At 54.7% G+C, this 22,630-nt stretch overlaps 1 protein-coding gene across 2 annotated transcripts in view; it reads right to left on the bottom strand.

Moving 5' to 3' along the window:
- Positions 1-22,630, bottom strand: part of ZNF710 (zinc finger protein 710) — a 33,936-nt gene that overhangs the window by 6,862 nt on the left and 4,444 nt on the right. The window contains exon 1 of one of the 2 annotated variants that reach the window (XM_075044740.1): positions 6,534-6,549. The exons of the other annotated variant lie outside the window; for it this stretch is intronic. The gene's annotated coding sequence lies outside the window, so the exon portion shown is untranslated. Of the gene's footprint in view, positions 1-6,533; positions 6,550-22,630 lie in introns of those variants that run through there. 2 annotated transcript variants of the gene reach the window in all.

Genomic DNA, 22,630 nt, shown 5'->3' with positions numbered 1-22,630 from the left:
GCCACGAAGTCACTTGTCAGAAGAGGGCTACAGAGTCAGTTAAAATCCCTGTAAAAGCCACAGTTCTCCAGGGCCCCAATGCAAACACAGACGAGCAGCAGGCAATACCCCCCCAGGTTGCAAAGGTTTAAGAGTCCTCTCCCTCCCCCATTGCCCCCCATCTCTGAGGTGGCCCCCAAGTGTTCATGCCCACATCAGCTCTGGGGTGGCAGGCACCGCGTGCCCAAGTTACACTGGGAAGAGGCACAGGACATGGACATGGTCAGAGCAGGACTGACCCAACACCATTGCACCCTGGGGCACATGGCAAATGGACCACAACAGGTTTATCACTGCTCAGAGACACATCCCCACCACTCTCCAGGAGGGCTCACGACAGGGTTCTGCAGGACTCCAGTTCCAACATTGTGCTATTTAACTACCCATCCATTTTCAGGAAAAAAGTCAGATAACTGCTCAGGGATGACACACGCAGTGATGTTCATTTGTGCAGGGAGGAGCATATCACCACGGGACTCACTGGCAGGACAGCCCGCCTGGGCGTGCTGGCACCACAAGATCCCCTGAGCAAGTCACCCTGATAGAAATGAAGGGAGACCACAAGGAGAGAGACGAGGGCATGGACGTGGCTCCAGGGTGCGAGGCAGCAGCCTGGACCTGTGAGTGATGTAGAGCCTCCAGCACCCAGGTGGGCAACCTGCAGGAGCGTGCCAGAGCCCGCCGGAGAGGTGGCACAAGAGGAGCTGCTCCAGCACTGCTGTTCGCTGCATCTGATGCTGGTGATGGCTGGGGGAAAGGCGATGGTGGAGCTCACATGGGAGTAGCGCAAGGTGCCAGTCAGTTTGGGAAATATTGACTTGAAAGGTCAGGTAGACACCAACCAGCTTTGACTAGAAGGACAAATGACCTTTGGTGGAGAAGCAAGAAGCACTAAGCAAGCACAGGGGAGCACACTGGGAGATCACGGCGATGGCATGGTATCACCACTGGGTACATGTGGGACCACAGCAAACCCACAGGGTTGCAGTTTCAGCAGCAAAAGTCAAAAGACAAATGAGCAGAAAACTACACTTTCACATCATGCCTACAGGCAGTCACCACCAGCCTCACCCAGCAGCTGCTGGGCCACCGGTGCTGGGTCTGCGGCAGTGCCAGGCACAGAGCACCCCGGGGACAGCAGCTCTGCTCCTGAGCCTGAGACAAACCAGGAGCTCTCTGTGCTCTGGTGGTCTCTGGGGTCCCACCAGCCTGGAGAGCAGACCATAGGGCACATCCCCACCGAAATGATGTGACCGGCATAGGAACAGCCGCAGGGAGGGACGAGGCCCTTCTGAAGATCCGGCATTCCTCACCAGGCAGACAGAGCCTGCACCTGCCCCACCAGCACCAGCCCTTTTAGGAGAATTCAGGGGCAGCTGGCCAGCAATCTGAGGAATTGCTGCCATAAACAACCTGGCAATCTGGGATAGCAAAGCACGGAGGAGCTGCTGCACCAAGAAGAGTGGGGCAGACACCACTGTGCTTTGGGGATGCAGTTTTGCCATCCATCCCCAGATCCCTCCGGTTCATGACTGCAGGTTCCTTGGCAATTCAGGCTGGAAAACAGGGAGGGGAGACCATCAGACAAAGCAAAACAGAGCAAAATGAGAAGCAGGCAAGATGTAAAGGCACAGGCAGGTCTGCCAGCAGAGCAGCCCGCCGGTAGGCTGGGGAAAGACACACTGGCTGCCAAAACACTCCCTTCAGCTGGAGGGTCGTTCATGTGTTTTGTTTTGCAAGTATTAAATCAACACTTTGAGAACGTGCTCATGCTCAGCTTGCTCGTGCTCAGGGGTCTGACAGCCGTGTACCCACCCCAGAGAGGAAGGGTCAGGGTCCTGGAGGGAGGCAGAGCCCTGAGCACCAGTGCCCAACTCCCTCGGGCCAAGCCAGCCCAGGACCCCCATCGAAGGGGTGCAGCCCAGGGCCCCCAACAACCCTGGGGCAGCTGGCGAGGATGGGCAAGGAGGTGCTTGGAGAGCTGCCACCAGATGAAAGCAAGGAGGCTGCTGCTTCCTCCTGCGGTGAAGAACATTCTCCTAAATACAATTACTTCTGCAGCTACAACAAAGAGAAATCCTATGGGGGAGGTAAAACAGGAATAAACTCTAAACCAGATTATGTTGCAGTCCCAGGAGCACCTGCATGGTGTGAGAGGCAACCGTGGGCTAAAGAACCACTCTCTGCGTGGAGAAACCTCGCTTTACCAGCTTATCATCTGCACGGTTCTCACCGTGGCACCCACACAGCCTCCACGCAGTGTCCCACCAGCGGATTGCCAGCCAGGCCAGTTACAGGCTGCAAGGATGAGGTGCGCTGGCCAGAGCACACTGGCGTCTCCACTCCAAACACACCACTGCAGGCAAAGCCACCAGCAGCTGCCTGCTCTTGCTGGTTCCGGCACGTGCTCTCACACCAGCTCTGTGCCCACCGAAACACCAGGTCACAGCACACACATCCCTCTGGGGAAAGGGAAGTGATGGGGAGGGGAAAAAGAACCGGCATGAAAACAGGAAGAGCCAGAGAAGGGGAGACACCGACTGCGCAGGGTTGGCTGCCCGGGGGCTCAGGCTGCACGGGCTGCTCAGCCCCCCCTGCCCTGGATCCAGCCACAGGATCGGGCACCCTCAATCCAGGGTCTGATGCTCCCGGCGAGGGGACCCTCCCGAGGCTGAGCGTGCGACCTGCCAGCACGGCCAGGGAAGAGGAGATGCTCGGGGTGGGGGGGGGGGGGGGGGGAACTGGGCCCTGGTGCCTACGTGGACACTGCTGTCCCCAGCCCTCTGTGCCCGAGCTCCAACCCCCTCTGCCCTGGCATGGCAGCCGGGCCCTTCGCCAGCGGCTCCAGCACCCTCTGGCCGCGGCTCCCAGCACCCTCTGGCTGCTCCCCTCGCCCGGGCAGGGGAAGGGGCCCAGCTGAGCATCCCCGCCTGCATGGGCATCCCTTCCCCGTGGCAGCCAGGAGGGAGACGGGCTGTACGGAGCCAGCGGCCAGAGAGCAGGATCTGGGGGGGCTGCCGGCCAGAAATGGAGGGGAGACCAGGCAAGGGGGGCGGCCTCAGCCCCTCGGACCTCCAGCCCCCGGCACGGAGCCGGGGAGAAACCCTGCGGAACCGGGCAGCGAGGAGATGGAGAAGAGGAGGACGGGGGGGAGGAGGAGGAAGAGGATGGAGGGAGGAGGATGGGGAGGAGAGGGGGGAGGGGGAGTGCGGAGGCAGCGAAACAAAGCGAGGAGCGGGGGAGGGCGGTGGCAGGAGGAGGAGGGGTGGGAGGAAGGATGGGGAGGAAGACGAGGAGGAAGAGGAGGGAGCAGCCGGGCAGGCGGTAGCCGGCGCGCACAGCCCGGCCCCGGGACCCCCCCGGCCGGCCGGATCCCCGCCCCGGGAGACTCCCGGAGGGTCCGGGCTGACCATCGCCCGGGCAGCCGCGGTGCGAGGGCGCGCTGTTGTTGTTCTCATCCTCATCCTCCTCCCGAGGGGGGGGGGCCCTGCCTCGGCTCACCACTCCCTGTCCCCGCCAGGGAAAACAGCCCGAGGCAAGGCACCCCCACACAGACACCCCCGCCAGCTCGCAAGGGCTGGAGCGAGTCCCACTTTCCCACTCAAACTTCCCCAACCGTCAGCGGGCCCCTCCATCGCCACTGAGCTCCCACCCTGGCCCGCGTTGCGAGCCGGGTCCCAAGCGGACGCCGGCCAGAGGTTTGGGTGACAGGCAGCGCAAGGCCAGGGCTCTGGGGCGGCCGGAGGCGAGGGGCAGCTTCCCGGAAGGAGCGTGCGAGCAGTGCCGCTGCCTTGGCGGATCTGCTAATGTAATTCTTGCTGGAGTTGAGGAAGCTAAAAATCAAGAGCCTGCTCCTCAGGGTCTCAGCCCAGACAGGGAAGCTGGGGGTCCCTCTGCTCTGCCCTGGTGAGAGGAGCTGGAGGAGGCTGGGAAGCACGGAGGGCCTTCCGATTTGGTCTTGGATTTTGTTTTCCTCCTTGGTTTGGGGCACAGTTGCTATTTCCACATACGCTGGATGTCTCTTCCAGTCCAGTTAAGATCTCACTTTTCCCAAGGATTTCTCCACAGCCACTTATACAGGACGATAAGCACCCACACGCCTCCTCCTGCAGCAGCATGTTGTTAGCCCAGCTGGGGATGGGAGGGCACTGCCAGATCCTGCTCCCCATGGCAGGTGCCAGTAAGCAGTGTGCAAGGGCAACACAAGGGCAACACAGGACCTGGACAGCCCCACAGCCAGCTGGCAGCCTCCAGGAGATGAGAGGGGAGAAGGGACACGAGATGGGACCCAACTGTTCTCCCCAAATCTCCAGCACTGCAGAGGGGTCAGCTGGACCCCCCAACACAGCTCCAGGTCTCTGCCCAGAGTACGAGCACCACAAGAGAAGGAAGCTGAAAGAATGACACATTCACCACATACACTCCCCAGACCAGCGCCGATATGTTTTAAGAACAACCACCCTAAAACAGAGGCTTTTAGAAGAAAGTAAACGGTGGATTCCTACTCTGGGGCACTCCAAGAAAGGGGACGAGCTCTGCTCCTTTGGGCCCTCAGTACAAAAATAAAAGCCTTGTGTTACACAAATCACTCTTCACACTTTTCTCTATCGAGCGCACAAGCCCTGGTACATGAGAAGTGGAGCTTTGCTATTCAAGAGAGCAAGGCCACAACAACTCGGCAGAACTGCTGCTGCAGCTGCACAAACACCGCAGGGAGAGAAGTGGGGAATGGGACAGATGCTTTTGTTTCACTTCTCACTCTCACTTCCCTGTTCAGCCTTCTCCAGTCTTGCAGAGCAGGCTGGAAATGCTGTTTCCCGACACACTGGCAAGTAACATTGGGTCACGTCTTTCAATTCCCCCAGGAAACACCCTGACACCCCGGGGGGAGCAGAGCACCACCTAAACCTCTGCTCCCCAGGGAGCCGCTTCCAATCTTGCTCAAGAAGCCAAAGCAGCGGCCTCAGAGGGCCTTGGGTCCAGCGCTGCAGCTGAGCACAGACCTGCCACAGCCAGTCCCACGTGAAGCAATCGCTCCTGGGTGAAGCCAGGCAATGCATGCCCAGGGCTGAAGCACGCGGAGCACCCAGATGCTGGGCAGAGGCTTGTGCAGCACTTGCACACCTGAATCCAAAACCCAGCCAGAGCTCTCACCCTCCTGAGAAATCCCAGAGAGATCCCTGTGCAGGACCCCCTGCTGGCACAGCAGCAACCAGGCTGCTGGAGGAGCCAAGGGCTGGTGACCATGGCTGCTTTCCCCCCTCACAGGCCCATAGCCCGGGCAGTGCAGCAGAAGGAACTCGCCCTGGCAGCACCCACTCAGCCCTGACTCACTGCAGCTGCACAAGAAGGGGCAGGGGGAAGGAAAATAAGCACAAGTACATTGTCCCTCCTGGTGCCAACAAAATGCCACCAGCTGAGCTGTTAAAGACTCATCCCTCCAAAACTGGGGACTCAGGAGCTGCAGCATCACAGCAGAAAGACCCATGGGCAGCAGGGCACAGACAAGAGAGGATTCTGAGGGGCCATCCTGGCAAAGCAACAGTCCCAGCATTGCTCCAGTGCCAGACCACCAGGCTAGGTCTCCAGGAGCTGTAAGAATGCTTTAACAAGTAAACTCCATCCCTCTGCAGAAAAGGAGACTGTTAGGAGCCTTACAAAGGGCCATACTGCCTTGATAATGCCCCTAGAAAATAAGTAGACTCTGGCCAGCAAACAGGACATGCCCTTTCCTCTGCCCGAGGGGGACACGCAGGCTGAGTGGGGAAGGTGGGCTACAGGCACACGACTCAGGAGGCAAGCTAGCAGGTTGAGGGTAAGAGGAGGAGTCAGGCAAATCCCACTGTCCCCCATCTTCCACCCCACAAAGAGCAAACGATGCCAGGCTGAACCTTAAACTGAACTCCCCTTGTGCTTTCCCACCCCAGTCCTGCAAACATCTCCTGCCTTCATGTCCACCATCCCACACAGTCCTGCACTGACCTCCCCCATCTGCACTCCAGGTTCTTGTGCAATCCAAGATCTGCCTTTCTTTTCCATACCCGCAAACTGAACACTTCAGTAACTATTAATCATTCCAGAGCTTGATTTGGTGCAGAGCTCTGTGCCGCACTGGCCAGCAGCGTCCTCCTCCCCTCAGACAGATGGGAGACACTTGTGCAGAAGTTGTGCTGCTGACTTCTGGTTGTGACCCTGTTATTTCTCCCTCCCATCTTTCAGCTCTACACCAGGCACAAGCTGCTCGCCTTTTAAGCCCTTTCTCATCCTATCTCTTCTTGGTTGCCAACAAACAACTGCACCAGCAATGACAAATTTCATCACCCCATTTTTCAACATATTCACAACTTTTCAGGCAAAAAAAAATCTATGCAAAAATCTGCTACTACACCGATTTCTTCCCATTTCTTCCTAGAGCACACCCATGCCTTGCCAACACCCAGCAGCGATGGGGCAGCTCCAGCAAGGCACTCATGTCTTTGTGCTCTTCTGCTTACCTGCTTGCCCCATCTTTCCCTTCGACCGTCCGTTTTCTGGGGGCAAAGTCTGTATCTATTTCACTATGTACAACGCCAAGATCCGTTTTTGAGGAAGAGTTGCGAGTATTACTGTAAAAAGGCACATGCACAGTAGTGCTGTGGGCTGGGGTTCCAGCTCTGCTGCGGGTACTGATTTTTTTTTTAAATGCTCCTCGTTTTGCAGTATCATATCATTTCTGCAGCTTCCTGCCCCCACCCCAAGGGGACAGGCCCTACTGCCCGGTGTTGTGTCACACACTGCTGGGGACTGGGTCTGCTCTCCCGCAGCTATATGCTCCATATGTCACCTTTACAGCTCTCCATGCTGACTTCCCTAATCCCCTTTTCCAACTATTGTTTTATGTTCAGCTCATCCCTCTGTTCCACCTCTCAGATCAGAAAACCAAAATAAATGTGTTGCTACTGAGATCAATATTAAGACAAGAGCAACTCCTCTTCCTCCCCAGCTCAAGTCTCCAGATCCTTCCTGTGGCTGTACCTGGCAGGTTTTCGCTCAAACTCAGCCGTCCCTGCCCACGTACCATAGCTGGGAACTGAACCCGCTTCTGGGCTTAAATCAAAACCTTTAGTTCAGGTTTAGGTGCTCTCCAGCTCATTTGCCGATGGAGACACTCGCCTGCCCCCACCCTTCCTGCACATGGGGTTACACAAACGCACTTGTTGGCATCCCCTCCGAAAGCCGCCTGTGTTCTCCTGGTCCCCCTCATCCGCCTCTCCCTGGCCACCACCGCCGGTCTCCCTTCTCTGATGCTCGTGGGAAGGACACACCTGGGGCCACAGCAGCAGCTCCCGTCCCTGCTCCGCTGGGGGTTGTGAAATTCAGTTTTCTTGCAGCATTTCTCCTCCCACTCCTGGAGGGTTTTGTCTCAGTGCAATCTCTCTTCTCCTCCTGTCTTTCTCAACACAGCTGGGAAGAGTCAGGCTCTGCCCTGGCACATCCCTGCGGTTCCTGCCTGCCCCAGTCTTGGATGTCTCCTCAGAGCCTCCACCAGCTCCTCACTCACCTCCCGGTCTTTAAGCACTTAAAGGTTGGTTGTTTTTTACATAGCTTTCACTTCCTTCTGTAATTTTACCTCTCTTGCTTCATCTTTAACAACCCAAACACCTCTCACCTCAGGCCTCTTACACCAGACAGGTCCCCTCGTGCAACAGGGTTTTGCCCAACAAGCCTCTTCATCTCCCAGTACATTTCTTGCTGGATTTGATTTTCCAGCCACTGCACTAGACTGAGCACCATCCATCTCTGGACAATTTTCCCTTCCCTTCCCATTTTAACTCCCTTGGTTTCACTCAGCTGCTCCCGAGCGCCTCTACCACCTTGTACCACCATCCCACCCAGCCCCTCCACCAGCACCGGGTGCAGCTGAGCCACAACAGACGCCAACACAGCAGCTCTGGAAATGAGACTTTTGGTAATCCCAAATTAAGCAGCTTAAAAAAAATTATGTCTGGTCATGGAAACCTCACCTGTGCACACAAACAAGGCTTGCCTACAACACCCTAGATCTGATGGGGGAAACCACAGTAAAAGGACCACCCGCTCCCACAAAGCGCCATCCCAGCTGAAGGCCCATTGAAGGTGCTCTGCAAGGGACTGCAGCTCAAGGTATTAACTATTGCAGAGACCCTCATTTTCTATCAGGCTCCATTTACTGATCAAACACCCTTCTCTCTGCTACTCTTTACATCAGCCCCAGAGACAGCAGGGTGAGCCATACAGTCACCAAACTTCACCCAACCCTTCTTGCAGGAAAGGGAGTCGAAGACATCTGAAATATTTGAGATTTACCTTTCACAGCCTTCCCAAGGAGCAGTAACACCCCCACCAGAGCCACAGGAACCCTTCTTGTTATCACCGCCTGTTATCACTGTCCCATCAGAGGGTAAATGCCGGCACATGAGCGAGTGCCAGGGCCCAGCTGGTACCAGCAGCAGCTTATCTCGTCTAACTCACCTTGCACCCAGATTCCGTGTTGTAAGCTGTATGACAAACCCAACGGCAATCTGGGAGGACCTTTAGGACTTGTTCCCTTCTGAAAGAAAATCAATGGTGCAACCTGAGCAATGCAATCAGGCTGTCCTGGGCGGGCAGAGAGCACCTCCCTTAAAGCTCCTTGGCTTTAAACCTGCGCAGTGCCAAGTCCCCGGGGCTGCGGGAGCCCAACCTGCGCCCCTGCGCTGGCCGTCCAAGGGGTGCACTCCGCAGCTGCAGCAGATGCACCTCCCACACCCTAACTCCAGTGAGCTCCTACCCCACGGAAGGCACCGTCAGAGCTGGGTGGCTGCCGGACCCCTTTTGCAGGAGCCCTTTGCAGGACCCCCATTGCGGAAGCCCCTTTGCGGGACCCCCGTTGCAGGACCCTGTGCAGAACCCCCTCTGCCAAGCAGACGTGGCAGTGGAGGCAACGTGCAAAGCTCCTGGGGTGCTGGGGTTAAGCCCGAGCATAAATCGGAGCTAAAGATGACTGGGTGAAGTTGGACACGTGGGGGTGATCTTTTAGGGGGAGGAGGCGTTAAATCTTTTCAACAATTTTTAATGGAAAATGGCCGATCAACACATCTGTAATATTTGTGAGAATACCTTTGATTTTATTTTTCTTCCTTACTTAAAAGAAGCTTTCATTTAAATTTAATAAAGGAAGAATCAGTCTTTCATCTTTCTTGCAGTTTTCACATAAAGCGGCTCAAAGCACCCACAAAAATTGTAAACAGAAAAATATTTTTTTTTCCTGAAAATCACAATATCTAAAATTATTCATAAAACTGATCCAGAGTTGTCCTGTATCAGGCCTAAGGATTTACGAGTTCATCTTGGTTTCACTAAACGCTGAGCTGGGGCTGAGCGAGGGAAGGATGAGTGGGGTCTCCTGTGCTCTGCTGGAGCCATGAAAGCTTTCCCACGCAGGATGATCCATCCAACACTGTGGGAAGGGCTTGCTGCAGCCAGGCTCAAACACCAGGTACATCCAAGCCCAAACGCCTGTCTTGCTGCACAAGCTCCCATGACCAGGGCTGGTCAAGGTCAAGAGCTGTGGAACACGGGGGGCACGCACCTGAGCCTGGCAGAACCGAAAACACCACTTCTCGCCTCATAACTGACATCTGTCGCAGATAAACTGGACTTGAAATAATGAGCTTAAGTTCTGAGAAACAGGAAAGAGGATGCATGGTGCTGGGTTGCTGCTACCAAATAAACTCCACATTTTGAAAGAAATCAAAACAATTTTTAAATTCATTCAATCAGTGTCTCCACATTAGATACTATCTAACTCAATTTTTTAAGGAAAACTTTTGTTACTGGCTTCTCTAGAAAAAAGAAAAAACTACTTATTGTGAGTTGATTAGAAGGCAGAACTGCTGCCTTCAGCCTCAGATATGCTTTCTGACAAGGAATGACATACATGGTATGATGTGTATCACGTGAAGTGATTCTGGGTGGAGGAATTATCATCTTTGGGGGCTCTGATTTAAAAGAAAAGAAAAAGAACACAACCTACAATTTGCAGCATGATATAGATAATGTTTTTTAGTAAGATTAGGTGGAAAAAAAATTGGGGAAAATGACGACTTCAGGTCCATATGACAGACAATGTCTCAGAAAGGGAGCGGCACCCCCTTTGTCAGATCACGTTAAACCATTCCCCAATCGCTCTGTTGATATTGCTTTTAGTGATTCTTACCCCAGCCATTATATTCCTTGGTGAGAAGTAAATATTTACCTCTTTGAAGCCACTAGGTTATTGGCAAACTCTGACTGGAAGGGGAAAAGGAATGTTTTTCAAATAACTGGAGATTGCCATTTCTGCAGAATAAATGTGTACCGAGCATGAAGCCGCCTGGTCACCCCCCATTGCCACCCAGGGATGGGGGAGCAGCCGGCGCCTTTGAGACCTTCCCAGGAACCAGCCGAAGCTGCTGAGCACAAAACTCTCTCTGGGCTTTCAAATGACACCCGCAGTGTCGTGGAAGGAGGGGTTCTGCTTTGCAGCACCCCGCTCATGAGCGAAGCCTCACCATTACTGCAGGTTTTCAAGCAAGTTGTTTCTTTTCCCAGCACCGGCCCCGTGCCCCATCATGCTGCGGGCTCTGCCCAGCAGCCCCTGCTCTGGCTGCGGGAGCCGTCTGCGACCGCAATAAATTACACTGGGATTTATCCCAACCCAGCACTCAATTTCTGCTGGGGAACCTTTGCTCCACGGGTAGGGAACCGGGCACCGCTCTGCTGCTGCGAGGAGGGTGGCAGTGCTGGGAAGCCACCGTCCTGCTGCCGGCGAGCGGTGAGCACCTGCCCACCGAGCACCGGCTCAGTGCAGGCACACGTGGCGTTTGGGCTGGCACCGGCTCAGGCGGCACCAGCCAAGCTCTGGCACTGCCCTTGCCCTTGCCCGCCACCACGGCATGCATGGCACCTCGGTGCCCGTCCTCCCCTGCAAGCAGGTCACCACTCTGCCCTCTTGGCCTCACCGTCACACACACACACACTACCTTTTTTTATCTTTGAAATACAGCAGCTGCATCTGGAAGTGGAATATAAATATTGAGGCCAAGCAGAGGCAAGGGCTCTCCCTCCCAGGTCGGATCCTCTCCCACCTCCCGCCAGCCCTCCAGAAGAAGATCCACGTGTTTGACTAGGTATGGGCGCAGTGTGGTGTCCAGTTTCCGAGGAAAGCCTCCCTGCGGTGGGCAAGCAATGTTTCAGCTGATGGAAACGCAGGGTGAGAGGGGTCAGCTTGTGAGCAGCAGTGGATGCCGCAGCCGTTCACTGCAGAGGGACGGAGCCGCGATCCCGAATGCTGTCGCAGCTTCCCAGCAGACAGGCACCCACGCCAACTCGGGACATCCCTCCTCCGGCTTCCCTTTCTGCTGAGAATCCACTTTCCTCCTCCACCGGAGACTGAGCCTCCATCCCTCCATCGTTGCTCCCCGCCCCCAGCATCCTCCGCTCCTCCATCCCTCTGTCGCTCCCTCATTCTTCCCGTTTCCCTGGCAACGCCCATCTCGCGCCGGAGATCTGTCCCCTCTCTCCCTCTTATCTTTCTCCTTTCTCTTTCATCTATCTCCTAATCTCCCTCTCTATTCCAAACCTCTGTCCTTTGCTTCCTTTCTTTCCCTCTCCCTTTTCATCTCCTCCAATGTCTTCTCTATCTTGGGGTTACAATTATTTGAATCTCACTTAAAAAAAATAATCTACTTCATTAACTGTCGTGCCACCAGCTCGCTTCCTGCTCCTCCCACAGCCCACCCGCGTGGCTCAGGACCCCTGCCCATGCCTGAGCCCTGATGTGCACCTCTGCCAGAGGACAATAAAGTTACCGTGCTTTGGCAAGGCCCTTCCAACCTTCATCCAAAGCTCTTCAAACAAAGGGGAAGCAGAATTCTCACACTACAAGACGTTCAGGATCGGGCTACCATATCCCCCTCCTGAGCTGCCCACAGGGCTCACCGGCCTGCCTTTTGCTGTCAGGGCTGCAGTACAAGGAGTCCCTGCTTTGCTGGATTTTCCGTTCACACGCTATTCGCCCCAAACCTCTGTTTTAGCAGGAGAGGAACAGCCCTGAGCACACACCCGTGCTCTCTGCCTTGCTTTCCACAGCAGGACCTGGCTGCCGGTTGCCGGGCGAAGCCTTGCCAGCCGGTCCTGAGCCCCATCCTCCAGCCCCTCTCTAACACAGCCAACACGAAAGCCGGTGGCTCCAGTCCAACGCCTGTTCATGTGTCTTAGATCAGCCCTCAACTTCTACTTTATTTCAAAGCAACCTAGGGGAGATTAATGGGGAAAAGATTCTTTCTGAAAATCAGTTTGGCCACGAGAGTGGCAGAAGGACGAGAGCCACCCAGGGAGGATGTGCTCCTCCGGGGCCTGGGGGACAGTAGGAAGGAGGAGGGGAGGCCTGGGAATGACTTGGCAGCACGGGGTCACTTCCAGGGGAACCCCATTTTGTGGTATGCAGCACAGCGAGGAGCCCATTGGAGCAGGTTCATTACCATGAATGCTGTCCCTGCAACCAGGGAAGTCTCCTTAGAAAACTGCTGTGCACAGATGGACTGAGCCAAAGCAAACGCTGGAGCCAGCACTCCACTTCTGCCAATGGATCGCGAAACCTTTGCTCCTTGAGCAGCCAAAGCCACACCAAAGCCTGCTGATGGTTAATGCCCGGACCAGCACTCGGGCTGGGAGCACTCGGGGCCCCAGCTGCCTTCCTTGAGGAACTCCTGCCACTTTGCTACAGGACACAACAATGTCTCTTCTTTAGAAGACCAAACTGATCAAGCTTTAAGCCTGATTTATCAGCCCTTCTGTCTAGGCAGCTCTTCTTGAAGCAAGACGATGGAGCTGCAAGGACAGCTCTGATGGCGAGCTGCTGGTGGCACCAAACTGCATCTGAGGAGCAGTGGCTCGGCAACCAGCCTCGTCCTGCTGAGCGAGGGGGTTTTCCTTAGACCCGACTGGAATCGCTGTGGCCTTATGGACATGTACGAGACCCTTCCTGCTCTTCTGCTGTGGAAGGGCCCGAACCCATGGAAACCTGGCACGCTGCAGCCCTGTGTCCATCAGATCTAAGCACAGTGACTCTCCATGGCCAATGCCCACCCTGCACCCCAAGGACCCGGCACCACTCCCCGGCACAGCGCTCCAGCACGTCCCACGTTTTCTCATGGGCTACTTGCGCAAGCACAACGTTCCCCCTTCAAAATGATGCAAACGTGGCCTCTCCGTCCCCATCCACCTGCCTCCTCCCCAGCGCCGCGCAGGGACACGCACCGCAGCAGAAAGCTCTCAGGATCTTGCTTTCAGAGCTTATCATCACATCATGTCTTAAAATGCTCCTGTTCACTTGCACAGGAGCACCAGCAACAGAAATAGTGATTAAATACAAGTAATTGCTGTCAGAAGGTGCAGGGTGAGCAGTGGCTGGGGGTGAGCCTGGCCAGAGCTGAGGGAGAGGGGCTGCTCCTGCCTGGACCCCACTCTCACAGCACGAGCACCCACACCCCAGCCGAAACAGCGCCAACCCGCAGACCTCCCTGTGCTTTATGGGGGTCTGGGCATTTGTCAGCAGTTTGGGACCGATGGTGTTTGTGGTGTGGTGAGGAGCAGGGATAAATCCCACCCTGGCCAGCCATCCCAGCCTCACTTCAAAGGCTTCGCACAGAAACCTCGCTCTCCCTTGGAAAACAATTTTTGCTTTTAAGTGAAATAAACAGGGAAAGAAAGACTTTCAAGTTCCTCCTTGCTGCAACGACTTCTCTTCGACATACTCCCTTTCCTCTCCGAAAATAGAAGAGCTATTCAAAAAAGATGCGAGAAGAAAAAAAGGAACTGAATAGAGGAAAGAGGAAAGAAAAAATGGAGCCCCAAGGGGGTGGAGAAAAACAGAATGAAAAGACAGCAAAAGTAAAGAAAAGGGATGAAAAATAAAGGAGGGGGAAGAGAGAGACAGACAGAGAAGCTTTGAAAAGAAAGAATGCTCCCAGCCTGAATACAGTGTGCATGAAAAAAAGAGCGCTTGAAAAGAAACAGCCAGATGAAATGACCTCTCATTCACAGCCTGTGCCAATCACCACCACAATGTAAATCCTTTCTTCTTTTCTGCATTCTCTCTCTTTCCAGCGGGGGCAGAGGGAAGAGGAAGAAAGGGGAGTTAATTCTCAGCATAGCAGAAAATAAATCTGCTCTTTGCTAACTCCCTGAAAGAAACACTGAGCTACTTTTAAAATACCTCTCCCAGTAATCACACATGCAGATATGTAAAAAAAAGTAAACAAAATTCTGCACAGAGTGGCTCTGGGAAGGCCTGTCCTCACCATCAGGTCTCCCAGATGAAAAGCCACCATGCTGTCCCTAGGAAAAACCACAGAGCAAATACTCAGAGAAAACAAATCTGTAGAAACAAGTGTGGCCATGAAAATCATCCGGTGCCACAGATCTGGGTCAAAACCCAAACCTTCTAAAGAACAATGATGCATGGTTGTGATGGACACAAAACTGGGTGCCTGATTCTGGGCCAGGCACTGCGGGTGCCGGCTCCGTGGGGATTGGGGGGTCAAAGGGTGGGCTAGTGCCCAGTGCAGCCCCCCTTGCGCTGCAAACCCCAAACTCCTCAGCAGATGAAAGCAACAGCAGACACCGCTGCCAGGAGAGGCCTGATGGGCTTTTACTGCGGGTCTGCAAAACCCAGTACTGTCCCGTTTTGTTCAGCATCTTCAGCAAAGGTGGGGGGTTAACAGACCCTCATGTGTGAAGATGAACCAAAAAGCGCAGTAAGGAGAGAGGCATTGTAACGTGGGACAAAGGGAAAGTAAAAGTGCAGTGAGAAGAAAAGACCGAAGATGGAGCCCACCAGGACATCAGGGTCCCCTAGGGACAGAGGGAAACTGAGCAAGAGATAAGAGGTACCCTGGGTTCCTGCTGGCAGCAAGCTAGACCTGGAATTGCAACGCTGTCTGACAGCAAAGCAGACCCAGGCGGGAGGTGAGAGTCAGCAGCAGGCAGAGGACGACGTTCCCGCATGGGAGCCTGTAGAGCAGCCGCTCAGCATCACTCCTGCTCAGCATCCCCCGGTGCCAGGGGTTAATCATAAACTGCGGGGACCTCAAAGCAAAGCAATAAAAGTGGCTGGAGGTCAGAGGAACTGATACACAAGTAGGAGCTCAAGCACCCTTGTATGTATAACCCGGCTGGCTGGTTGTAAAAGGGGAAAAACAACCAAAATGTTATAAATGTGAGATGTGTGCCACCCCAAAGGGAACAGGGGTTGCCCAATGGGATGTGAAACAGCCTCTCGGGCTGAGAGGACCGAGGGAAGATCCCCACAGCAGGAAGACAGTCTCACTTTCAAGAGCATTGCTGTCCTTATCCTTGGGAACAGTTTAATATATTTTTCATATTCCCCGTGTGTGGAGCTTGCCCACATACAGGCCGTGCTGCCCGCAGGATCGCATCTGTTGGGCCCGGCTGCCCCTTTTCACCTGGGCTCTGTCCTGCGCTGGGCTGCGAGAATGGAGAAATGGGGACACAGGGACTGCCCGGATCCATTCACGGCAGCCAGAAATTTCCAACCTGAGAGTTAAAAAGCTGGGAGGAAGGTGAACGCTCTAGCCTGCACATCATTTTGCTGACAAGTTCAGTCTTCCCACGTGCTGAGCAATGGCCGGCTGGGAAACGCTCCCCCCGAGCCCCCAAGCCTGGGCAGAGGTTACCCCTCTCACTGCAGGGAAGGGGGAGAGGGCAACTGATGGCCCTGGGGCGAGCAGGGACAGGAACCTCAGCACAATGGCCAGTACGGTCACGCAAAACCCTCCTCTGCTTCTCAAACAGCTGCTCCTGGTGTTGGAGAAAAGGGGGTCCCAGAGCCCTGCCAGGGCTGCACCTCCGCCCCTGCCCCCCCGGCCCCCCGCTCTCTGCAGGGAAGCTGCGCCCACCGCGGCCGGGCATCGGCTGAGCTCTGCCTCCGGTGCCACGCCACCGTGCAGCACAAGGACAGACGCCGGACGGGGCAGCAGCGCCAGCGGCGGCACCGCGTGCCCGGGGAGCCGGGGCTGCTTCGTACCACGGCGCTCACCGCATCCGCCATCACCTCTGCTGGGCTGGGTAATATGATAATCATAGCCAAGGGGTTCTAATTTGAGTGTGTTAATTAATCCTCGACTGGATAATCTTTCACATGTAAAACTTGTCAGAGCTTCTGAAGCCCACTGTTACTGATAAGTGGAGCCAGGCCCTGCTGCCAGCATGGAGTCTGCTCTGAGGAGAGGGCGAGGAGCTGTCAGGTGAGGGGACATTGCAATCTGTGAACTTCAGATTTTCAGGCTGTTCTGCTTTGGAGAAAACTGCTACCAACCGCACCAGCCCCTGCAAGCCAGCAGCCATCGGAACGTCCTTGAGTACACCACCACCAACTGCAGTTTGCTCTTACTGAAGGGAAAAGATCCCTGATAAGCCTTTGCGAGGCAAAGTGCAGCCAAAACAGCGTGGAGGAACACAGGACCTCCTAGCTCAATGTCTCAGGGAATTACCTCCAACACACGAGATCTTCCCTGCAGAACTCACAGGTGACACCAGCTGTGGGGGTAGAAATGTTAAATAATAAACACACCAAGTGCAATTTTCTATAACCCACAGGTGAAAGGAGGGACAATCAGAGCTTTCCTGCAGCGGGCAGGCAGAGGTGCGGGCAGGGGCTGGGCAGGGGCTGGGGAGCCCCTGGACCCCCTCCCACCCGTGCCAGGCACCAGGCTGGGCCCTCAGGGAACATCCCACTTCTGATTTCTCTGATAACAATGCTATTGGACATGCTGCATCATTTTAGGAGCAAAACTGACTGCTTGGCTGCAAACACCACATTACTTTCAGGTCCACAAGGTGAAAAATGTTTCAGATCTTTTTCTGAGCAGCTCAGGAAGACGAGTGTTTGGAAAGCATGGTTCAGGGAAGATGGAGCAGGAGGTACCAGGCGAGGGTTCCCACCGGTGGCAGTTCATGCAGTCTCAAGTCAGGACTGACCCAAGGAAGCGATCGTGCCAAGCCAGATATGGAAAACATGGTATCCCCCGGCAGTGCTGGCCAGGCAAGGTGAATGACAGCCGCAGGCATCTGGGGGGGATCTGCCGATAGGGCACATGCAGCATGGTTGGATTTGTGGGACAGGGCAATGGCCACGCAGCCCAGGGGACATGGGCTGCTCTGCCCAGCTCCAGGGCATTCCCTGCTCTGCCCCGTCTTGCTGCTCTCCTCTCGGAGCGATCCTTCCCCAGCCCTGGGGCGCCCAGCTCCATCCCCACCGCTGGACCCGCCACCTCACAGCCACCCACGGGGGACACCGAGCACACGGTGACAAACAACAGCCACAGCATGGCTGCCTGCCGGCCGCCAGCACCAAGGGCTTCGGTAGCCAAAACCTTGTCCTGGCAAACAGGGCCATTGCAGCCGACGGCGTTGCCCTGCTCTGTCCCGCCGGTACCTGGCAGCACGAGGCCATAGCGAGGCCATTTCTGCCTCTGACTGCGCCTGCGTGTGTTAGCGGTTCAGTTGGGAATACAGCTAACACCCCGCATTGCTTTCATTTTCTCAAAGCTCAGCAAACAAGTTTCCAAGCACCAGTGTGTGCACACCGGCCTCGTCCACAGCCACCCTCCGTACGCACTGCCAGGGGCCAGGGACGGCGGTTTGTCCCGAATCCCCCAGCCCTGAGCAGCGGCACTGCGGAAACACAAAGAGTCTGTTTCAAAATACCAAACTTTGTTATTAAAGGAAAAATCCTCCAGCACAGAGCCTAACCTGACACAGATGAAAAGTCTGAAACAGTGACAGGTAAAATTCAAGCCAGTGAAGTCAGAGTGACTGATATGGAAAATGCCTCTTCAAGCCAGGAGGCACTGCATCTGCCCTAATGAAGGATAATGAATGTACAGCAGCCACAGGACGGGTACTTCAGAAAATAAAGGCTGTATATGTAATTTCAGACTACTTGAGAGTCTATGAGAGAGTGAAGTTTGGGGATTTTTTTTTTTCTTTAAGCTGAGCTACTTTTTATTCCACTTCAGACACATCAGTGAGGAACCTATTGGGGTGATCTCTGCAGAAAGGCTCCCTGCACAAAGGACTCTGCATCTGCTGTCCGTCACGTTCCTGGTGACTTCAGGGGAGCAGAAATTTCGATTTTGAAATCTGAGTCTTGAAATGCATCAGATTGGAGCAGGTGCGAGCAGAGGGAAAAGCAGTCCACAGGGACACCTCTGCTCTCCCGGAGCTCCAGGAGACGCATCCAGCAGCCAGGTCCCTGGGTGCTGGGGGCAGTGGTCTGCACGTTCCCATCAAGGATGGGGTGCGTAGCCCATGTGATTGGATTTACATGCTTGCCACTGGCCGCCTACAAACCATAAAAGCATTGGCCTTTCTCCACAGCAGATGTCTTTTAAAACCACAGCAGCCGGAGGACCGTGGCTGCTTCTCTCACGGGGGAAGGCAGAGGTCTTTGCCAGTCTGGAGGAACGCTGCATTAACTGCATACTTCTGTGGGGCTTACACGGCCAAGTTAAAAAGAAATTTCCACTTATTGCACTTATGTTTTTGTGTATGTTACCATGTTCCGAGAGTTCACTAGCACTCCTAACTCCAAGTGGAGGCTGAAACTTTACAGAAGAGCTGCATATTTATTTATTTTTTTAAATGGAGTTCAGAGGACAGAGTTTGGCACCGCCATCCGGAGTGTGGCACACCAGCCGGACTGTCAGGCACAGACACAGCCTCGCACACCTGGAGCTCACCCTGCACGATGCCCAGGGCCCTGCAGCTCGCAGCCATTTCACTCCTGAAACCGGAGCAGATGTTGGGCAAACCTAGGCAGAGAGCTGCGTGGGCACTGGAGGAAACGTGCTCAGAAAGACCTCACTGGCTGATATAAGGGAAAATGCAGGGGACAAACACTGCCCATGACTGAGGAGGGTGGGAAAGTTTGTACTTTTTACTCATCTTAATAAATATTTTATAATGTAACTACAAGGCTGGTTTTGTCTATAGGCGTTTTGCCTTTGCTTTGGCAGCAGCAAGGGCTGGCTCGCACTCGGGTCTGCTTGAACCACCCCAGTCCTCATTTTCATCAGAATCTGCATAATTACTGTACTTCACACTCTTTCTTCTTACAGCAAGAAAGTCCTATAAATATACAGAATATTCAGCTGTTGAAATAATTTGCTTATATGTGTCCCTTGTTGATAATCATAAAATGAAACCAAACCACTCAAGCCCTCATAAATCAAGGCTTGCTCTCTGCAGACAAGTTCTGCAATTACCCTGACGGGCTTCACAAGCATGTGCTGAACGGCCAAGGCATAAAATGGGGAAGGACAAGAAGAAATTCAGCAAAGAGGCTTGGCACCACTGTTGGAAAAGGCTCTTTCAGTTCTGTTTTCTAGAAAGTCGTTCTTCTCTGGAGAGCACCCGTGCCTACAAACCCAGGCCCCGGGTCTGCAGCTCCTCTGAACAGTGGCAGAAGCCTGCAATGAGCTGGTCTGCCCACAGCAGCCACGGGTACTCATGAGCAAGGGCTGAAGGGTGAGCCTCTCGCACGGTGAGTGCAAAATAGCCACGGAGAACAGATACCGACATCTCCGGAGCAAAGCCAAGGGGCAAACCAAGGAGGGCAGGTCAATCAGTGCCTGAAAATGGTAACTCTCAGATGGCTCAAGGAAAAAAAAAAGATTGCAATTGGCACAGAGCATGGAGATATTAAAGTTCATATTTTATGGTGCCCCCATTTTAGATGGCCAAGGGGTCAGTACTCGAGAGCTGAATGTCCTCTGCGAGGAAGGAGTCTCACAATCCCCATGGATTTGTGTCCTGGCTGGGAACGGGAGCCAGCTCCCCGGAATACCCGTCCCTACAACAGTAACTAACAATTCCCAAAAGCAGCTGCTGGCCAGGCCAGTCCTGGACACTTCTGATCTACCCAGCCATGCTCAGCATCTCCCCAGCAAGGTCCAGGACGAGCACGGCTGGACTGCCTGTGGGCCGGCACCTACCTGCATCCTCTGCTGGCTCCACTCCAGTGGGCACGTTATGGCCAAAATCTCCGCTCAGACTGTCCTGAACCTTAAAACCGGAGCCGTGGTCGGCACTGGGGGAGCAGTGGGAGAGCTGAAGTGGGGGCGTGATGCCAGCGTGCTGGCAAGGGGTGGTGGGAGAGAGAAACTCGGAAAGGGGAAAGAGAAAAGTGCTGAAGCGGCAGCAGGTTGGTGGGCTACACTGATCGCCTCCTCTCCGGGAGAGAACGGCGTATTAAACGTCAAACAAAGGCCTCCCCAAGGGAAAACATCCCAACACCGTCCTCCAGCTCGTGCCCTTATTTCCAGTCCTGGCAGTGCTGAGCCCACAGGCACTGAGACACCCCCCGACCCGGAGTTTAACACCCCCCAGCCAGGGGCTGCTCCGGAGCCCTGCCTGGTCGCAGCAGGAGGAGGCAGGGGCTGCCCCCCCGGCCCCCGCCGAAAGGGCCCCGAGACAGCAGCCTCAGCACAGGGGTGTGAGAACAGGCTGCGGGTGAAGGAAGGGAAAAACACCAACTAGGGAGCACTTAAAGAATTAAAAATTTGAAAGAAAAAGCAGGGAAAGGACAGAGAGCTCGTTAAACCTAGGATAACACAGACGAGTGATGAGATGTCAGGAGAAAGAGGAGGGACGGGAGAAGTGACCCGGCACCACGGAGCACGGACATGAGACAACACTGCTACCGAGAAACAGGAAAGATAAATTTAGAGGTAGCCAGTGAGCGCTCTTCCTCCTGCAGCTCTGCCTGTCCTTCCTGCCCCTCCTCTCCCTCGCCAGGTCACCCATGACCACAGGCAGGACATGGGCTCCAGCCTGGTCTGGCTTCTGCCTGTGGGGGCAAAGCCCAGTCTCCCCCCAGCCTGGCGGTGCTGTCGGCCAGTCCTGGCCCTACCCAGGGAACAAACCCAGCCCTGCCATGGTGCCTGCTGCGGACCGGTGGTGGGAAGGATGTTAAAGACTTCAGATGGACAGTGAGCAGCAAGCCCTAAAGATTTCATTTCTGCACCAACTGTTTGTGGCCTCAGCCTGCAATCCCCACAAAATTCCCCTTTTGAACTACAGTGGCTCCCATGCTGCCCAGCAAAGTGCGTCCGGGCATACAATGCTGAAGCAGAAATACGGTTTCACATACACAAGACATGGAAGTAAAACAATGAACACATCCATGTGCTGCTTCCTAGTTAAAACGCATTCTTCCCCAAACTGACGTGCTGAGATAAAGCCTTTAAAGGACTGACTGATATTTGCTTCTTAGTCAAAACCTCTTTGTGTCTGTCATTCGCAGGCTGTGCTGGAGATACTCATGGTTTTGCATGCAAGAGGGGAGCGTGCTGTTTGTCAAGGCACAGGGGCCCACAGAATGATGTGCTGAAGAGCAAGGGGAAACAGATGAAGAATAGAGTTTTGACTTTACCTAAACTCATTCATTCCAATCACTCTGCGTCACAGCATCCATTTAAAACACACTTGCACTGGACATTGCTTTTTGCTGCAGTACTGAAGTCTCCAACCCCAGTGCCCGGCCGGGTACGGATCCACCAGGCACCACAGCAGCACCCGCACCACCGAGACTCCCAGCCTGTGGGCACTGCTGAGGTGCAAACATGCACGCGCACACACGCATGCAGCACTGGGAACTGTTGAGCAGTACCATTTTTAGGCCATTTTCGGGCCAGAGCTGTGGCGTGTTTGGCATCAATAACCCGTTCCTGGTCCTTTCCAGCCACCTGCTCTGAGGGTGGGTTTGGGTGCTGCACCCACCTTCCCCCTGCAGCCCCGGGCAGGCACCCCCAGCCCTCCCCACCCCTCTGCCTGCCCCATCTAGCCTTGGCTGGGGGGTCCTCAACCCACTGGGGCCACCTCTGAGTGCCGAAAGCCCAGCCTCGTGCCAGCACCCACAGCTCCTCTTCAGCAGCTCCAACCTTAGGCAGGGCTCCTGTTCAGGCAGTGCAGACCAAACCTGCTCTGGTCATTGCTCCCCCTCCACCATCTACCCACCTGCTTCAACTGCTGCTCTCCCAAAGCCGTAAAGATCCCTGTTATTAAATGTTCTCCACCAAAATTTGTCTGCTTGCATGTCTGTCCTCACCAGCCTTTTTCATACCTCATGTGTTACACGCCCAGTACATCGGACAGATTTTCATTACTGTGACCCCTGAACTGCTGCAGCCTCTGGGGTGGCTTCGTCAGACTGCTCCCCGTCACTCACGCTGTGACCACCTCTGCACCACCCTCTGCCTGAAAACTTCGTGGCATTTCCAGTGGCATCATCCCTCCTGCTTTATTTAGGGAGCAGCATCCCACCCATCAGCACTTCCAGCTGTAGCTGCATCCCAAAGCTCTTCAACTGAGCTCCCAGCAGCAATGCTCAGGTCCAATTCTTGGTTGATTCAGTTAATTTTTAACCTTCTAAGGTGAAGAACAGTTATAAATTTTCCTTCTTTGTAGGTTACTGCTCAGCTACCCACAAAAATGTCACCGTCACCGCGCTCTGCACCGCGCTGCCCTT

Source organism: Buteo buteo, chromosome 13 (genome assembly GCF_964188355.1).
Source record: "Buteo buteo chromosome 13, bButBut1.hap1.1, whole genome shotgun sequence".
NCBI classification, from domain to species: domain Eukaryota; kingdom Metazoa; phylum Chordata; class Aves; order Accipitriformes; family Accipitridae; genus Buteo; species Buteo buteo.
The sequence above is the reverse complement of the archived record's forward strand: the minus strand, read 5'-3'. Positions and strand labels throughout refer to the sequence as shown.